The following is an 18970-nucleotide window of genomic DNA, read 5'->3' as shown; positions in this document are numbered from 1 at the left end:
TAGGCAGAGGAAATGGTTTAAGAAGCAGTTCCAGATCAAAATAATTGCCATAGGTGTGAATCTAAGCTGCTTTATGTTTCAAGGATCATCAGAAGTCTCCCTGATAAATGTCATTTAATTATGTCTCAAAGCAACATAATTCCTCTACCTATGTTTTGCAGTTTGGCTGTTTTTCTTCCTAAAGGGTAACTCGTAGCATGTCCGCAATTTCTTAATATTATCTGGGGGAAAAAGTGATGATTAATAGACATTTTAATATATAGCTCCCAGCCCCCTGCATTTAATTCTCTAAAACTGGCCATACATAGAGAGATTGTCAGGACAACCATTATTTGTTAAGAGAAGATCTCAGGGGAAAAAGAAGAATGACCGCAGAAAGAGATAGAGTGTGTCCTGCAATAAAAAAATGAGTAGAAACTAGATTCAACTAGATTAACCTATTAATAGAGTGAGTGGAAAATTAATGTAAGGAAAGAGGAGGAGGGATGGAAACTTCCTGAAACAGACTGAAAAGAGTTATGTAACAGTAGAGTTACATTAATTAGAATTAGTTGGCTAGATGTATCTCAGAAGGTCCTCTGGCAGTGAGACAGAAAGTATAGAAAAGTTGAAGTGAGTAAATCCTGAGAAATGAAATGATCCTTCCTTCTCTTCCCTTCTCCTTCCTTCCTTTCTCTTTCTCTTTCCTTCCTTCCTTCCTTTTTTGCTTCCTTTCCTTTCCCTTTCCTTTCCTTTCCTTCCCTTCTCCTTCTTTCCTCCCTCCCTCCCTCCCTCCCTTTCCTTTCCCTTTCCCTTTTCCTTTCCTTTCCTTTCCTTTCCTTCCCTTCCCTTCCCTTCTCCTTCCTTCCTTCCTTTTTTGCTTCCTTTCCTTTCCTTTCCTTTTCCTTTCCTTCCCTTCTCTTTCCTTCCTTCCTTCCCTCCTTCCTTCCTTTCCTTTCCTTCCCTTCTCCTTCCTTCCTTCCTTCCTTCCTTCCTTCCTTCCTTCCTTCCTTCCCTACTTACTTACTTACTTATAATTCTGGGTGGCTCATAACAATTAAAAAGCAGCTGACATCCAAAACCCTCCCCCCAATAGCAATCAACGTAATCACTACATACACTATACCACATATTTGGAATGACAATGACAGTTACACAATAACAATAACGATTATTCTATTCTATTCTCTTCTATTCTATTCTATTCTATGTAAAAAAGATGTTGAAACTCTAGAAAGAGTGCAGAGAAGAGCAACAAACATGATCAGGGGACTGGAGGCTAAAACATATAAGGAACAGTTGCTGGAATTGGGTATGTCTAGTTTAATGAAGAGAAGGACGAGGGGTGACATGATAGCAGTGTTCCAGTATCTCAGGGGCTGCCACAAAGAAGAGGGAGTCAAGCTATTCTCCAAAGCACCTGAAGGCAGGACAAGATGCAACAGATGGAAGCTAATCAAGGAGAGAAGCAACCTAGTAGAACAAAGGAGAAACTCCCTGACAGTTAGAACAATTAATAAGTGAGACAGCTTGCTTTCAGAAGTTGTGAATGCTCCAACAGTGGAAATTTTTAAGAAGAGATTGGAGAATCATTTGTCTGAAATGGTATACTGCCAGAGCAGGGGGTTGGACTAGAAGACCTCCAAGGTCCCTTCCAACTCTCTATTCTATTCTATTCTATTCTATTCTATTCTATTCTATTCTATTCTGTTCTGTTCTGTTCTGTTCTGTTCTGTTCTACTCTACTCTACTCTACTCTACTCTACTCTACTCTACTCTACTCTACTCTACTCTATTCTATTCTATTCTATTCTATTCTATTCTATTCTATTCTATTCTATTCTATTCTATTCTATTCTATTCTATTCTATTCTATTCTATTCTATTCTATTCTATTCTATTCTATTCTATAAACCTGTGGTGGAACCTGCTGGATGGTGAGTGGGCAGATCAGATTTTTGCTCTTCCACAGATCACTGAGAAGTACATAAATGTGACACATAAAGTTGTTTGCATTTTGACTGTAATAAAGGAATGCTTGGCATTATCCTGAAGGATGGTTGTTGAGTCCAGTAATAGTGGTATATTTATGTTTAATATAAGGGACGCGGTGGCTCAGTGGGTTAGGATGCTGAGCTTGTCGATCAGAAGGTCGGCAGTTTGGCGGGTCGAATCCCGAGTGCCGCGTAACAGAGTGAGCGCCTGTTACTCGTCCCAGCTTCTGCCCACCTAGCAGTTCGAAAGCACGTAAAAATGCAAGTAGAAAAATAGGGACCACTACGGTGGGAAGGTAACAGCGTTCCGTGCGCCTTTGGCGTCTAGTCATGCCGGCCACATGACCACGGAGATGTCCTCGGACAAACGCTGGCTCTTCGGCTATGAAACGGAGATGAGCACCGGCCCCTAGAGTCGGAAACGACTAGCACGCATGTGCGGGGGAACCTTTACCTTTACCTTTTATGTTTAATATGTTAAAATATGTTTTGATACATATGCTAATATATCTGTTTGTTTATTATATTTGTATACCACCAAATCAGACCAACAAACAAGCATGTTCAAAGTGCAATAAAACTACGCTTGATAAAATAATCAGATAAAGTCTAATCTCATAAAACAATAACAACACAACCATCATAGTTGCCATCATCTTTACTGTGGCATCAGCAATTTACACCTTAAAGGTTTTATAGAACAATTCTGCTTTGTAATACTACCAAGCTACATTTTATCCAGGTCCCAGGGAATTGTAGGTGCTGTTTTACAAGGTAAGTGTTTACACAGAAAACGGTGTTCTTAACATTCCCACTTGGAAGAGTTTGGGCTGGTTCTGTAAGGAGGAGGAGATCCTGAAAATATGACACAAGTCACCTAGGTGTGAAAATAGATGGATTATTTAGCAAATGATTCAACATGGAGCATTGAATAAATCAAGTATGTGCATGTTCCTTTAGCATTTATGGGGACATAAATAACGCATTTGTGGATACTTGTATAAATGCTGCTTGTGATGAAGTTATAGTTGTGTTGGTTGGGAACAGATGTTGTTGGTTCGGGTTAGAGTTAGGGTGAAATTTAGGAGACAATGTCATACAGTCAATTGGGAACCCAAATTGTTACTAGTTAATACAGGTAGTCCTCGACTTATGACCGCAATTGAGCCCAAAATTTCTGTTGTTAAGTGAGACATTTGTTAAGTGAATTTTGCCCCATTTTGGGACTTTTCTTGCCACAGTTGTTAAGTTAATCAGTGCAGCTGACAAGTTAGTAACCCAGTTGTTAAATGAACCTGGCTTCCCTTTGCTTGTCAGAAGATTGGGGATCACGTAATCTTGGGACACAGCAGCGGTCGTAAGTATGAACCAGTTGCCAAGCATCTGAATTTTTATCCCATGATCCTGGGTATACTGGAAAGATTGGCACTGTGAAAAACGGTGATAAGTCACTTTTTTCAGTGCCGTTGTAACTTTGGTGACTAAATGAGCTGTACTAAGTCTACTTGTACAAAGCAACAAGAATATGACAATTAATGTTATTAGAGAGATTCTGTATTTCACAGGGAAAAAGGAGAGAATTATTGCAAGCTATTCCTAGGTAAGGGACGCGGTGGCTCAGTGGGTTAGGATGCTGAGCTTGTCGATCAGAAGGTCGGCAGTTTGGCGGGTTAAATCCCGAGTGCCGCGTAACAGAGTGAGCGCCTGTTACTCGTCCCAGCTTCTGCCAACCTAGCAGTTCGAAAGCACATAAAAACGCAAGTGGAAAAATAGGGACCACTCCGATGGGAAGGTAACAACGTTCCGTGCACCTTTGGCGTCTAGTCATGCCGGCCACATGACCATGGAGACGTCCTCGGACAAGCGCTGGCTCTTCGGCTTTGAAACGGAGATGAGCACCGGCCCCTAGAGTCGGAAACGACTAGCACACATGTGCGGGGGGAAACTTTACCTTTACCTATTCCTAGGTAGGGCAAAAAGACCAGAGCAAGTAGATTTATTTGTGATGAGTGCCTTGCTTAGAATTTTCACTAAAGATGGCGGAATGACTAGAGAAACTTCAAAACATGCAGACACCAGTTGAAAAGTAATGGGTAGTAAGTAATCTGTTGTGAGGAATGAAAGTTTGTTGAAGGAAGTAAAAAAAATAGCTGTGAGTAAAAGCTGTTGTTTTTTTATTCAGAAGTGAGAGATGGGCATGTCAGAAAGAAAAGTCAGAATATGTAATTTAAAGCTTCAAAAAAAAGGTGTGTTATTGTACAAAAAGAAACGCAGCCTACACTGAACGAGTGATGAATGAATATGGGCTGAATATAAAAGTGAATAAATACAAAAAGAAGGATGTTAAGATGGTTGGGTCAAAGAGAGAAAAGAAATGAGGTTGGAATTGCAAGACAAACATATGGCAGGAAAAAAAATATTGGAAACAGTGTTCCAATATTTGAAGGGTTCCTACAAAGATGAGGGGCTCAAACTATTTTCCAAAGTACCAAAAGCAAGACAAGAAACAAGGAGAGATGCAACCCTGAATGAAGGAGAAATTTCCTAACAGTTAGAACAATCAACCAATGGAACAGCTTGCCTCCAGAGGTTGTGGGTGCTCCATCACTTCTATTCTTTGCTGCAAAGTCGTGTCCGACCCTTCGCAACCCCATGGACAACATTCCTCCAGGCCTTCCTGTCCTCCTCCATCTTCTGGAGTCCATTTAAGCTCACGCCTACTGCTTCAGTGACTCCATCCAGCCACCTCATTCTCCGTCGTCCCTTTCTTCTCTTGCCCTCAACCTTTCCCAGCACTAGGCTCTTCTCCAGTGAGTCCTTCCTTCTCATTAGGTGGCCAAAGTACTTGAGTTTTAGCTTCAGAATCTGGCCTTCTAAAGAGCAGTCAGGGTTGATCTCCTCTAGGACTGACCGGTTTGATCGCCTTGCAGTCCAGGGGACTTGCAGGAGTCTTCTCCAGCACCATAGTTCAAAGGCTTCGATTCTTTGGCGCTCAGCCTTTCTTATGGTCCAACTTTCACTGCCATACATTGCAACTGGGAAGACCATAGCCTTGACTATATGCACTTTTGTTGATGTCTCTGCTTTTTAGTGTGCTGTCTAGCCAAAGTCCCTTCCCATTCTTTTATTCTATGTTCTAAGAGTGAATGGGTCAAGTAGAAGGAGAAGACCAAAAAACTGTAGTCAGTGGGAGATGAAAAAGCAGTGGGGACTTTTTTCTCTCCCCAGACCTTCCCCCAAATCTTTAGAAATGGTGTCTCTTTAAAGTCATGCTGAATTGCTAAGGAAAAGAAGCTGTACTTTCCTAAAAGCAAATAACAAAGAATAAAATGGCTCTTTCCCAGTATGGAAAAACAATACCATCTAATTAACTGGGGAATAAGCAAACATCTGTTAATGGTTTAGAACTCAGGATAGATTCTGGAGGCTGTGTTCACCTGTCCCTGGAGTGTGGTTAGAGAACTATTTCACTGATCATATTTTCTTGAAGGCTAATTTCAGCATAGCCTTCCACTGCTGAACTGTTTGGGATCGAAGTCCTACCCGGTAGCTAGTTACACGTCGTGATTTAAGCTTTTCTAGCAGAGTCAGCCTGTCAGGAGGTCGTCTGAAGACGGGGATGGTAGGGTAGAAACACAACTAGGATGCTGGGAGCCCAAATGAGACATTCTTAGTGGTGTTCAACTTCTCCATTCGACCCGAGCTGGATACACTGAAACATCCTTCCATTTAGCAGATAGAACAAGTTGTAAAAGGAGACAACGGAACTCCCACTTGACTTGGCAGTGATTTGAACTCAGTTTTCCCTTTGATCGTTCCTCACCCCTTCCTGGTAGGCAACTAAGCACTTTTTTTTACATCTTTACACGTTCAAAGCTGTTGAGCAACATTTATGGGAAAGAGTTTTGTCCCCCATGCACAGGTATAATAGTATAGGTGGTACCTTGCTCAATAGTAGTAACTGTGAGAGAGATCTCGGAGTCCTAGTGGACAATCACTTCAATATGAGCCAGCAGTGTGCTGCAGCTGCCAAAAAAGCCAACACAGTGCTAGGCTGCATTAACAGAGGGATAGAATCAAGATCAAGTGAAGTACTAATACCACTTTACAATGCCTTGGTAAGGCCACACCTGGAATACGGCATCCAGTTTTGGTCACCACGATGTGAAAAAGATGTTGAGACTCTAGAAAGAGTACAGAGATGATTAGGGGACTGGAGGCTGAAACATATAAGGATCGGTTGGGTATGTCTAGTTTAATGAAGAGAAGGGTGAGGGGTGACATGATAGCAGTGTTCCAATATCTCAGGGGCTGCCCCAAAGAAGAGGGAGTCAAGCTATTCTCCAAAGTGCCTGAAGGCAGGACAAGAAGCAACGGATGGAAACTAGTCAAGGAGAGAAGCAACCTACAACTAAGGAGAAACTTCCTGACAGAACAGTTAACCAGTGGAACAACCTGCCTCCAGAAGTGGTGAATGCTCCAACACTGGAGGTTTTTAAGAAGAGACTGGACAGCCATTTATCTGAAATGGTATAGGGTTTCCTGCCTGAGTGGGGGGTTGGACTAGATGACCTCCAAGGTACCTTCCAACGTTATTATTATTATTATTATTATTATTATTATTATTATTATTATTATTATTATTATTATTATTATTATTATTATTATTATTATCCCCATTCCCCATCCCTCCCGCTCTCCCCCTCTCCCTCCCTCTCCCTCCCTCTCCCTCCCTCCCTCTGTTCCCTCCCTCCCTCTCTCCCTCCCTCTCTTTCTCTCCCTCTCTCTCCCTCCCCTCTCTCTCTCCCTCCCTCCCTCTCTCTCCCTCCCCCTCTTCTTCCCTCTCTCTCTCTCTCACCCCCTCTCCCTCCCTCCCTCCCTCTCCCTCTGTCCCCTCCCTCTCTCTGTCTCCCTCTCTCTTTCTTTCTTGTCAGGAAAGAAAATGGAGAGATTCCTTTCAGCAATCTTTAGTCTTCAAAATCTCCAGAGATCTATGCTTCACCTTCCTTGAAAAACTCTTTATCTAACTTGGGGTGTCAAACTCACAATGTCACGTGACGTGTCACAACGTATGGTGACTTTTTATGGGAACGGTTTCGGCATGACACATCTCATCTGCAGGCTGACAGTTTGACACCCCTGATCTAACTCCATTCTGTTTCTGGAAAGCAAACAGGCTTCATTCGTTTGTTTTAAGCAGTTATTTGGCTGGCCATTTTCATGTTATCTTTGTTTTCTCCATCCTAGTGGATAAAGGTAATGCTTGATGTCCATTTACAGGTCAACTCTCACCAAGTCCCATTCTGTGGATTTGTGGTTGTTGTCAATGCTGGAAACATTGACATGTTTTTGCACTGACAATATAAGAGACAGCCCGTTACTTTAATTGCTTCATTTGCGGGGGAAGGAAATCTACCCAGATGTTGTGAGAAAATGAGAAAAGCCCGCGCACAGAATGGGAAGTGAAACCTCATATGTAAAACTAATTGGATAATGTGATTTATGACGTGTAGATAAGAGCGGGGATTGTGTGTGTGTTATGATGGGTTTGGGGGGAGGAGATTTCAGATTCTGGCATCCCTCCATGAGTGCCGATGGTTGTTTTTTTTCATTATTAAGCCTTTTCATATAAACAATGCTTGCATTTTGTTTGAACTGTCTCATTTATCGGAACCATGACAGTTGTTTAAACCTGCTTCTCAGCAAGATGGATGATGGGATTTGCATACTAAAGAAACAAAAGAGATTTCCTCAATGGCAGCAAAAAAAAAATGAAGCTGCACATCTAGACGCCTGGATCTTATCAACGATTTCCTTATCAACAATTTCCTTTCTGATCTTGACAACTTGTTTTTTTGTTGTTGTTGCAAAACAAGTTTCTGCTGGCTGCAAACACAAGTACAAAGAGTTGTAACCAGAAGCCCTGGACAGCTAGGAGACACCAGATATGAAGGAAATAAGACTGGAGAATAAAAACTTGAGGGCAAGGGTCACCCAACATGGATTTTGTAGTATCGTTATACTTGCTAACTTATGTGGTTATCTTGTATTTTAATTTGACTTATTTTTCTCTGGAAGTGGCATCCACACAGAGAACCAGTTGTTCACATATTTGAATCCCACCACTGGTCATAAGCAGTGCTTTTTTTTTGTAAAAGAAAAAGGTGCTGGAACTCACATATGTCATACAACCCGCCTTGCCTACCCTACAAGGTTCCATTCAAAAAAGGTGCCGGAACTCCGTTCTCAGCGTTCTATGACAAAAAGAGCCCTGGTCATAAGTCACAATAGTCAAAGCAGGTCACCACGTGACTAGAACCAATTTTATAACTTTTAAGCAAATAAGGCAGTTATTAGTATAATATTAATATATTAGTTATTAGAATAGGGCAAGTATTCGCACTGCTTTATAAAGGCCACACCTGGAATACTGCATCCTGTTTTGGTCACTATATTCTAAAAAAGACTTTGGAAAAGGTGCATGAACTATCTCGAACAAGGATCAGAAAGAGACGGCCGGCTTGGGTTTAACGATTTATTCGCTTCAGCTCCGGACGAGCTGACAAGCAGCAAAACAAGCCTTTATATAAAAAGGTAAAGGTAAAGGTTCCCCCGCACACGCGTGCTAGTCGTTTCCGACTCTAGGGGCCGGTGCTCATCTCCGTTTCAAAGCCGAAGAGCCAGCGCTTGTCCGAGGACGTCTCCGTGGTCATGTGGCCGGCATGACTAGACACCAAAGGCGCACGGAATGCTGTTACCTTCCCACCGTAGTGGTCCCTATTCTTCTACTTGCATTTTTACGTGCTTTCGAACTGCTAGGTTGGCAGAAGCTGGGACGAGTAACAGACGCTCACTCTGTTACGCGGCACTCGGGATTCGACCCGCCAAGCTGCCGACCTTCTGATCGACAAGCTCAGCGTCCTAACCCACTGAGCCACCGTGTCCCTTACAAGCCTTTATATAGTAAACTGTAAACGTCAACAACAAATCAGGAACTCGTATTCTCTCGCCGCGAGACCCGCATCCAATGGCCAGCTGGCAGCTTTGACAGCTCCCTGGTGATGGCGCATGCGCAGCTCGGCCGGGGGGAATCCGTCAGCTGGCTGGCGCACCAGCTGAGTAGCGTGTGCATCCTCGGCCGGCATTCTGACAGCTCGCGGCTGTCAGTCTGTTGGGTAATGCACCTGCGCGGCCTTCTGACAGCTGTCAGTGTCAGCGGCTGCTGGCGCACATGCATGTTTGGTTCCGGCGGCCTTTTGACAGCTGTCAACTGTCAAGTGTGGCCGTGAGAAGTTTCCCTGTTCTTCTGCAGCTGGGAGAATGTCCGTATGTAACAGTGCAAAGAAGAGCAACTAAGATTATTAAAGGCCTGGAGACTAAAACATATGAAGAACGGTTGCAGGATTTGGGACTGGCCAGTCTAGAGAAAAGAAGGACTGGTGGGGGGGCATGATAGCAGTATTCCAGTATTTGAGAGGCTGCCACAAAGCGGAGGGGTTCAACTTATTTGCCAAAGCACCAGAAGGCAGGACAAGAAACAACGGATGGAAACTGATCAAGGAGAGAAGCAACCTAGAACTAAGGAGAAATTTCCTGACAGTGAGGACAATTAACCAGTGGAACAGCTGGCCTCCAGAAATCGTGGGCGCTCCATCACTGGAGATTTTAAAGAAGAGACTGGAGAGTCACTTGTCTGAAATGGTATAGGTTCTCCTGCTTGAGCAGGGGGCTGGACTAGAAGACCTCCAAGGTCCCTTCCAGCTCTATTCTGCTTCTGATTAAGATATTAAGTGAACCAATTGCTTACTAAGGGCTGGATTTTGCCAGAAACTGGAAGGAAATGAGGTTTTCTGGGAAACCTCTGTAAATTACAGTCAAGGGACAGTGGGATGCCGTAAATGACTGTAAGTGAGATCTGCTGCTAAGCATCCAAAATGTGGTCATTATGGAGGGAGGGAATGTTGGAACTTTGAAACTGAGTCGTAAGTCTCTTTGCAGAGGTCTGTCATAACTTCAAACTTCAAACCAGTCATAAGTCAGGGACTACCTGTAGTGCAATGTTTATTTTTTTTTTAAAAAAAAATGAGTTGGAAGGCAAGGTGAAATGCAGAGAGTTCTTTAGCCCAAAGCTGCATTTGTTACTTCTGGATCTTTCTCTAATGACCATGAGCTGAATTCTCTTTCAAATACATTTTATCCATCAGGTAGACAGTGACAGGAGGGAGGCAGTTAAGGTCACCTTCTCTAAAAGATTCCGGTTTTGTTGCAAAAGCTTCATTTTTTATTCACTGTCCTACTTTGGAGGTCTGCTAATTTCCCCTTTGCTGCAAAAACCCGATAGCACTCCAACACTCAAGGCATTTTGCACCGTGGTGTAGATATTGTCAGGATGACATTTGAGAAATTATAAGGAGGGAGGTAGCTGCCAACACAGAAACACAACTGTAAATAACAGTTGCTGAAGTCTCAGGGGCATATGCTAAATGGATGTTGCAACCTGCTCAAATAGCCCCAGAAGAGTTTATTATATTTAATGCATACATACATACAGATACACCTACTTACCTGGTACTGTTAGCTGGAGGGCAAGATTTAAATATACTGCAGTCTAAGCATTGCCAACTAAACACTCCTTCATCTAAGTTACAACAGAAAGCAGAAGATATTCCTTTGCAACTTGATATGCCACCTTCTCTCCATATCAGCTCATCTTCCTTTCAGATAAATATGGTATCACTTCCCATTAGCAGGGGAAATCCTCAGTGGCATGAATGGCATTTTTTCCCCCATTAAAACCTGCCTTCCTTCTCATTTGGTCACATTGTTAAAGAAGAATGTCTGATGAGATGGGTGGCTGCATAAATTTATAGATAGATAGATAGATAGATAGATAGATAGATAGATAGATAGATAGATAGATAGATAGATAGATAGATAGATAGATTGATAGATTGATAGATTGATAGATAGATAGATTTAGATAGATAGATAGATAGATAGATAGATAGATAGATAGATAGATAGATAGATAGTGATGATAGATATAAGATAAATGATAGATAGATAAAGATAAATGATAGAGATAGATAGATAGATAGATAGATAGATAGATAGATAGATAGAGATAGATAGATATGATAGATATAAGATAAATGATAAATAGATAGATTGATAGATAGTGATGATAGATATAAGATAAATGATAGATAGATAAAGATAAATGATAGAGATAGATAGATAGATAGATAGATAGATAGATAGATAGAGATAGATATGATAGATATAAGATAAATGATAAATAGATAGATAGATTGATAGATAGATAGTGATGATAGATATAAGATAAATGATAGATAGATAAAGATAAATGATAGAGATAGATAGATAGATAGATAGATAGATAGATTGATAGATAGTGATGATAGACATAAGATAAATGATAAACAGATAGATAGATGGATAGATAGATAGATAGATAGATAGATAGATAGATAGATAGATAGAGATGATAGATATAAGATAAATAGATAGATGATAGATAGATAGATAGATAGATAGATAGATAGATAGATAGATAGATAGATAGATAGATAGATAGATAGATAGATAGATAGATGATATAAAAAATCAGTACAATGGTTCAATCTTCCTTTTACACAGAAAAAAGTCATCAACAGAAGGAATGGGAATTATTTTAGGAAGGACCTTCCCTGTGTCATCTTTATGGCTGTGAAATGTTGGCATCTTTGATTCTTAGGTTTAAATTATGTCCTGCTGGTAGCTGAAAACAATGTGCCTCAGTCTCGGTGGAATACAGCAGCAACCTAATTCAGAATTTAGTACTTGCTTTCTTTTTATTTGGCTATCTATCATGGAAGTTCTTTCTATGTGGATATTTTCTTTCTTCTGTGACTCAGGATGCATGAATTTGCCAAGGGATGAACTGAAGAGTCTTCAGACGATGGGTCTCTCATGTAAGACTAGACTAACCCAGATTAGCTAGCTGGTGGATCATGGATTCTGGGGACTACAAGTTAGCACATTGCATCCTATCACATCCAGCAGAAGAGGTGTCCTAGGTTCTGTCTACTAAGGAACTGCACCTGGTGTGACCCAGGAGATGGGCCTTTTTCTGCCATGGCACCTGCTCTCTGGAACAATATTCCTCTCAAAGTGAGACTGGCCCCATTCTTGAGGAATCTCCTGAAGTCCCTCAGAACTTGGCAATGTCAACTATCTTGGGGATATCAAGAAAATGGAGGGTTGGTGAGGTTGCTACCTTGTTTGTAACACACAATAAGTTCCAGTTAAGCTGATTTATTGCTTATGCCTATGGGAGAAATTCTAGTCAGCCAATGGTCAGCACTAAATTGGTGCTAGATAAGAGTCAATGGAATTCAAGAGGGGTTGAACTACTTGTGGCAACATAATGACTCCAGGGAGATTCCTCTCTTGACTCCATCCCCAGGCTCTGGCTCTCCTTCTACTACACATCTGTAGATAGTCCTTGCTTACTAACAATATCTTAGTGTCTATTTAAAGTTATGATAGATCTCCTTAGAGCTGCCTATGAGTCATTTTCAAAGTTATTCCCCTCTCAATGTTTTAGCTGTAGAATGTTTTTTTAAAAACACTATTTATTTAATGGATTTCATTGTATGCCTCCCAGTGTCAAATTTTGTGAGATGGCAACCAAATAAAAAAAATTAAGTAATAAATAAACTGAAGCAAAGTTAGAAAAAAACTACAAGTTAAAAGTGCCCACAACCTTCATTGTTGTGCAAAACAAATGGAAACCCAACTTTGCTTCACTTGCAAATAAATTGGTGTAGATCCAGATAAATGCTAGTCAGTGCTCATAATAATCCATTTGTATGCCACAGGTAAGAGATCCATCTTGAGCAAGAAATTGAACTGTTTCAAAGTGAATGATGATTATAAGGTAATGAAGAGGTTGTGTATTCATGCAAATTGGGCTCAGAGACAAACTGTGAAATATTGCACCTCAATCCTGCTCTTTTTCAGAATTATTGTGCATGTCACATCATCTTTATTTTGCCATAACACCCACCCATATACCCTATCCATTATGTAATAATAAACAATCCAATGTAGAATAGAATAGAATAGAATAGAATAGAATAGAATAGAATAGAATAGAATAGAATAGAATAGAATAGAATAGAATAGAATAGAATAGAATAGAATAGAATAGAATAGAATAGAACAGAATAGAATAGAATAGAGCTGGAAGGGACCTTGGAGGTCTTCTAGCCCAGCCCCTGGCTCAAGCAGGAGAACCTATACCATCTCAGACAGGTGAATGTCTAGTCTCTTCTTTAAAAACCTCCAGTGATGGAGCACCCATGATTTCTGGAGGCAAAGCTGTTCCACTGGTTAATTGTCCTCACTGTCAGGAAGTTTCTCCTTAGTTCCAGGTTGCTTTTCTCTTTGATTAGTTTCCAACCATTGTTTCTCGTCCTTCCCTCTGGTGCTCTGGTGAACAAAGTGATCCCTTCTTCTTTGTGGCAGCCCCTCAGATACTGGAACACTGCTATCATGTCTCCCCTATTTCTTCTTTTCTTTAGACTAGCCAAACCCAAGTCCCGCAGCTGTTCTTCATATGTTTTAGTCTCCAGGCCTTTTATCATCTTAGTTGCTCTTCTCTGAATCTTTTTCCAAGGTCTCAACATCTTTTTTGTAGTATGGTGACCAAAATTGGCAGCAGTATTCCAGGTGTGGCCTTACTAGAGCTTTATAAAGCAGTACTCATACTTTGCATGATCTTGATTCTGTGCCTCTGTTTATACAACCCAGGATTGTATTGGCTTTCTTGGTTTCTGCTGCACACTGCTGGCTCATAGTCAAGTGATCATCCACTAGGCTATATTGGCCATAATGCTGCAACTGAAGCCCTGTTTGTTTGTTTTTAATGTGTGGACATTCCACACACAGACTAAGATGTGAGCTCAAGTTTTAATAACCAGTAAGAAGAGCCCACAGGATAAGTGGCCTTTTTTCCTCACTTACAGCTGAACTTCTCCTGGCAGTTCTTTCTTTTCTATCAGGTCCTCATATTGAGGCCTTTGTCTTGTTCCTGGATCATGAGTGAAACCTGAGACATCCTTAGCTATTCCAGTGTTGAAGCAAGTTTTTCTTCTTATTGCTGATGAGCTGTGGTGGCGCAGTGGTTAGAACGAAGTATTGCAGGCAACTCTGCCTATTGTCAGCAGTTCGATCCTGACCAACTCAGTCTTCCATCCTTCCAAAATTGGTTAAACAGGGGACCCACATTGTTGGGGCCAATATGTTGATGTTGTAAACCATCCAGAGAGTGCTATAAAGCACTAAGGGGCAGTATATAAGTCTAGGTGCTGTTGCTATTACTGAAAACTCCAGTAATGTGCCTCACTCCTATTAAAAGTGCCACATCACTCACTGTCACTCTTCAATCTATGAGGACTCTGCTTTTTAAAATTATTGCTTTTAGTATGTCTTCTCTATATGTCACCTTCTACTCTCTTGCTTTCATTTTTATCAGCTCAAATTTCATTTTTCGTCAACTATCAGCCTTACTGTAGAAACCTATAATTCTTTTGTCATAGTTCTATTTCGCTTTGGCACTGCTTTATCACATCCCTCAGCTGTGGTAGAGATCTATTAGTGCCTTGAAGATAATATAGTAATTATCAGGAATTTGCATGGATTGTGACAAGAACAAGGTTTTTATGGGATAGCTAATGCTTCAGAAGGCAGAAGTATAACATGTAAGGTTACAGCAATAGGTTGAAAATAAGAGAATGAGGTTTAAGTGTAACCAGTGCAATTCATACTTAAGAAACAAATATTTGGTAGTTCTACTATCAGGTCTAACTTGGGTTGTAGCTCATCTTTTCCATATGATTTCAAAATATTCTTGTTTAAAGTATACGATTTTTGCTTCTTGGTCAATATTCAAAATTACTTTCCTCACCATCACAAAAAACCAACTGGCATTATTAACAGAATAACAGAGTTGGAAGGGACCTTGCAGATCTAGTCCAACCCCTTGCTCAAGCAGGAAATCCTATACCAGTTTAGACAAATGGTTGTCCAATCTCTTCTTAAAAACATCCAGTGTTGGAGCACCCACAACTTCTGAAGACTAGCCATTCCACTGATTATTGTTCTCACTGTCATGAAATTTCTCATTATTTCTAAAATGGATAGTTCCTTGATTCCCATCCCATCCATTATTTCTTGTCTTGCATTCTGGTCCTTTGGAAAATAGGTTGACCCCCTCATCTTTGTAGGAGCCCCTCAAACCGGTGGAATGACTTGCCTCCAGTAGTCGTGGCTGGTCCGACACTGGAGTTTTCAAAGAAGAGATTGGACAACCATTTATCTGGAATGGTATAAGACCTTCTGCTTGAGCAAGGGGTTGGACTACAACACCTCCAAGGTTCCTTCCATCTCTGTCATTCTGATAGCACTTGCCTTTCAGATCAGAGTGTTGTCCTGTTTTGGCCTGCAATCCAGGAATAATCTCAGCATTTGCCACCTAAACTGGAGAATTGCTTTGCCTGGCTGATCTCTGTTCCCTTCTCCAATTCTGCACCATCCTTATTCTCCTTCATTCCAAGAAGACAGGAGAAACATAACTGTGAATTTCAAAAAAAAAAAAAAAGGAAGAAGGCTTTAATGGTTTGGACTAGCAACACTTGCAGAAATGAGTGATTCGAGGTTTTTAAGAAGAGATTGGACAACCATTTATCTGAAATAGTATAGGGTTTCCTGTTTGAGCACGGGGGTTGGACTAGAAGACCTCCAAGGTCCCTTCCAGCTCTGTTACTCTATTATAAATCTGTTATAAAATATTGGAACATTGCTATCATGTCTCCCCTAGTCCTTCTTTTCACTAGACTAGACATACCCAGTTCCTGTAACCATTCTTCGTATGTTTTAGCCTCCAGCCCGCTAATCATTCTTGTTGCTCTTCTCTGCACTCTTTCCAGAGTCTCAACATCTTTTTTACATCACGGTGAAGCAGTAGGCATGAGCCTAAATGGACTCCAGAAGATGGCAATGGACAGAAAGGCCTGGAGGAACATTGTCCATGGGGTCGCAATGGGTCGGACACGACTTCGCAACTAACAACAATGACCAGAACTGGATACAGTATTCTAAGTGTGGTCTTACCAAGGCATTGTAAAGCAGTACTAACACTTCATTTGATTTTGATTCTATCCCTCTGTTAATGTAGCGTAGCACTGTGTTGGCTTTTTTGGCAGCTGCAGCAGACGGATAGCTCATATTTAAGGGATTATCCAGTAGGATCCCTCTAGCAGTTATATTATTGCTATATATTGTTATATTAGCTATTAGTAGTTATATTAGCACAAAATTATTTTAATGCCGGATTTTCCTTTGGCTGATTATGGGGTTGAAATTCCTAATTATTGCATACCAGCTGTGTTGGATGAGAATTTTGAGATCCTGTTGATTTTCCGAGATCACAGTATAAGAATCTTCATTGTTAAGCTGGAGAACAACTAATCATTGCCCTATTTGGACTCAGAAGCATCTACAAGAAGTATATAAAAATATGACACTAAGCTCTGCCCTTTTTCAATGTCATCACTAGGGCCAGTGTCATCTTGACTTCTTGAATCTTTTTTGGGCTGTTCCATAAATGGCAATTTGCCTAAAATAGCTTCTCCTCTCTTCTACAACAACCTGCTAAGGTTATTCATGTCACTTGTTTGATGTGCCAACCATGTTCTCCATACTTATTGAAGAAAAGCTTGGAGTGTCTACAGAGATTCTCAGTCATCCAGGTCATGGTTGTCCCAAGGATGCTTTTTCAAGAGGCAACTGGACTTTCTTGTTTTTCTTTGAAGACCTTTCGCTTCTCATCCAAGAAGCTTCTTCAGCTCCGACTGGATGGTGGGGAATGGAAAGATTTATATTCCTTGCCGACAGCTGGTCATTTGCATTCTTTTAGAGAGTTGTTGAGGTTTATCTGTGTCCTCAGGGTCACCTAAGTGGTGCAAATGTGTGTGGAGCCTTCTTGGAACTGTGTTGTAGACTGGAGATAGATGATGTCGTATCCCTCCCTCCTCTGTTGAGAGAGGGCTGTTCAGTTTTGACATAGATGGCTTCTCTGACCCCTCTTTTAAACCAGCAGTCCTCTCTCTCCAGAATGTGGACTTTTCTGTCTTCAAAAGAGTGGCCTTTGTCTTTTAAATGCAGATGGACTGGTCTGACTTTTTGTTTCACATCTCCTGTTGCAGTGATTCAATTTGTCACATTGACTGATGGGGGGAAAAAAGCATGTCCCCAGTAGGTTCAGCTTACACTGAGCATAAGGGCCCAGGTCATTCTAGTTATCAGCTGACATCTCACTGCTTCTATTTCAGGCAAAGACAGCTCTTCACAGGATTCAGAGACCTTCTCATGAAATTTCTACAACACATCCCAGGGTTAAAAATAGTGCTTTACTCAAACAGCTATTCATAAGGGATGTAATCTTATATAACAGGGAATGACTGATCACCAAATCAGAGTCTCTTAAATCTGTCAAAACCTGCTTCCACAAGGAGGTGATAACTGAAGCAACCTTTTGAAAACACTTGTGTCCAGTTCCCGGCTAACTTGTTTAAGAGGTGTAATGACATCTCATACGACCGTAAACAAGGTGTGAGTGTTAGTTCTGGGGTGGATCAAGAAGGTAGTCCTCGACTTAGAACCACAACTGAGCCTAGAATTCTGCTGGTGAGTCATTGCGGTTGTTAAGCGAGGCATCTGATGGCAATCCAAACTCTCCCCATTAAGTCATCATGCAGACTGTGAGGTGATTGTACAGGGGTACCCTGAGGGGGGAGGGGAGAAGGCCCGTCATGAAAAATGGAAACCAACTGATGGAAAACACTCTAAAGATTTTTTTTTAAAAAAAATATTTTTTTAAAATTATTATTATTATTTATTTATTTGTATGCCGCCTTTATAATATTATTTTCGGAAATAACTTATCCAATGTACCCAACATACTTTCCTCCTCCTATTTTTCCCTCAGAACAACCATACAAGATGAGCTGGGCTGAGAGAGAACGACTAGGCCAAAGCCCCAAAGGTGCTTTTTTCAAGAGGCAACTGGACTTTCTTGTTTTCCTTTGAAGACGTTTTGCTTCTCATCCAAGAAGCTTCTTTAGCTCTGACTGGATGGGTGCGGAATGGAAGGATTGTTGAAAAGTGAACGGTCTTCAAATAAAAACAAGGAAGTCCAGTTGCCTCTTGAAAAAGCACCTTTGGGACAACCGTGACCTGGATGACTGAGAATCTCCCTAGGGAGACTAGGCCAAAGTCACCTAGCTGGTTTTCATGGCTAAAAACAGGACTTGAACTCATAGTCTACTGCTTTCTACTCTGGTGCCTTAACTATTTGGTATTTTTATCCATTTCTTTTCAGGCTTGGAGGCATGGAGAAGGTAGCCAGAGGGTGCTGCTTGTGGGGAAGAGATGACAGAAGAGCATTGTTGGAGAAGGAGGGTAGAGGTGGCCTAAGGATGTTTCAGAGGTTGCAAAGGCTGAATATGACTTGCAGGCCACTCATTTGCACTTCACTCTTACCTCATCATCTGTTTTGCTTTTTCCATTTGGCAAATGCCCATTTAATTTAAAAAAAAAACAAGAAAGCTATTAAAAGAGAGTCTCAGATGGGAGTAGTGCCAGAGAGATTCCACTCTTGCTTTCCCTTGACGTCGGGGAAACATCTCACAACTTCTATGCCTTAGAAAAACAATTTGCAGGTCCTTATGTTTTTCAAGATTCAAGTTAAAAAAAAAGGAGAGATGTCTCCACTGCCAATTGAGTGTTGGAATCTCCTGACCCCAAATGCAGCAAACCCAAAATTTTAATAATATGATTGAATGGGTCAGCTGTACTCTCAGGCCATTAAAAGCACACTTCCTTTTTTGAAACAAAATAGATGAATTACCTTATCTTATAGGTAGTGTAGA

The sequence above is a fragment of the Vipera berus genome (genome assembly GCF_964194415.1).
Source record: "Vipera berus genome assembly, chromosome: 3".
NCBI lineage: Eukaryota > Metazoa > Chordata > Lepidosauria > Squamata > Viperidae > Vipera > Vipera berus.
The sequence above is the reverse complement of the archived record's forward strand: the minus strand, read 5'-3'. Positions refer to the sequence as shown.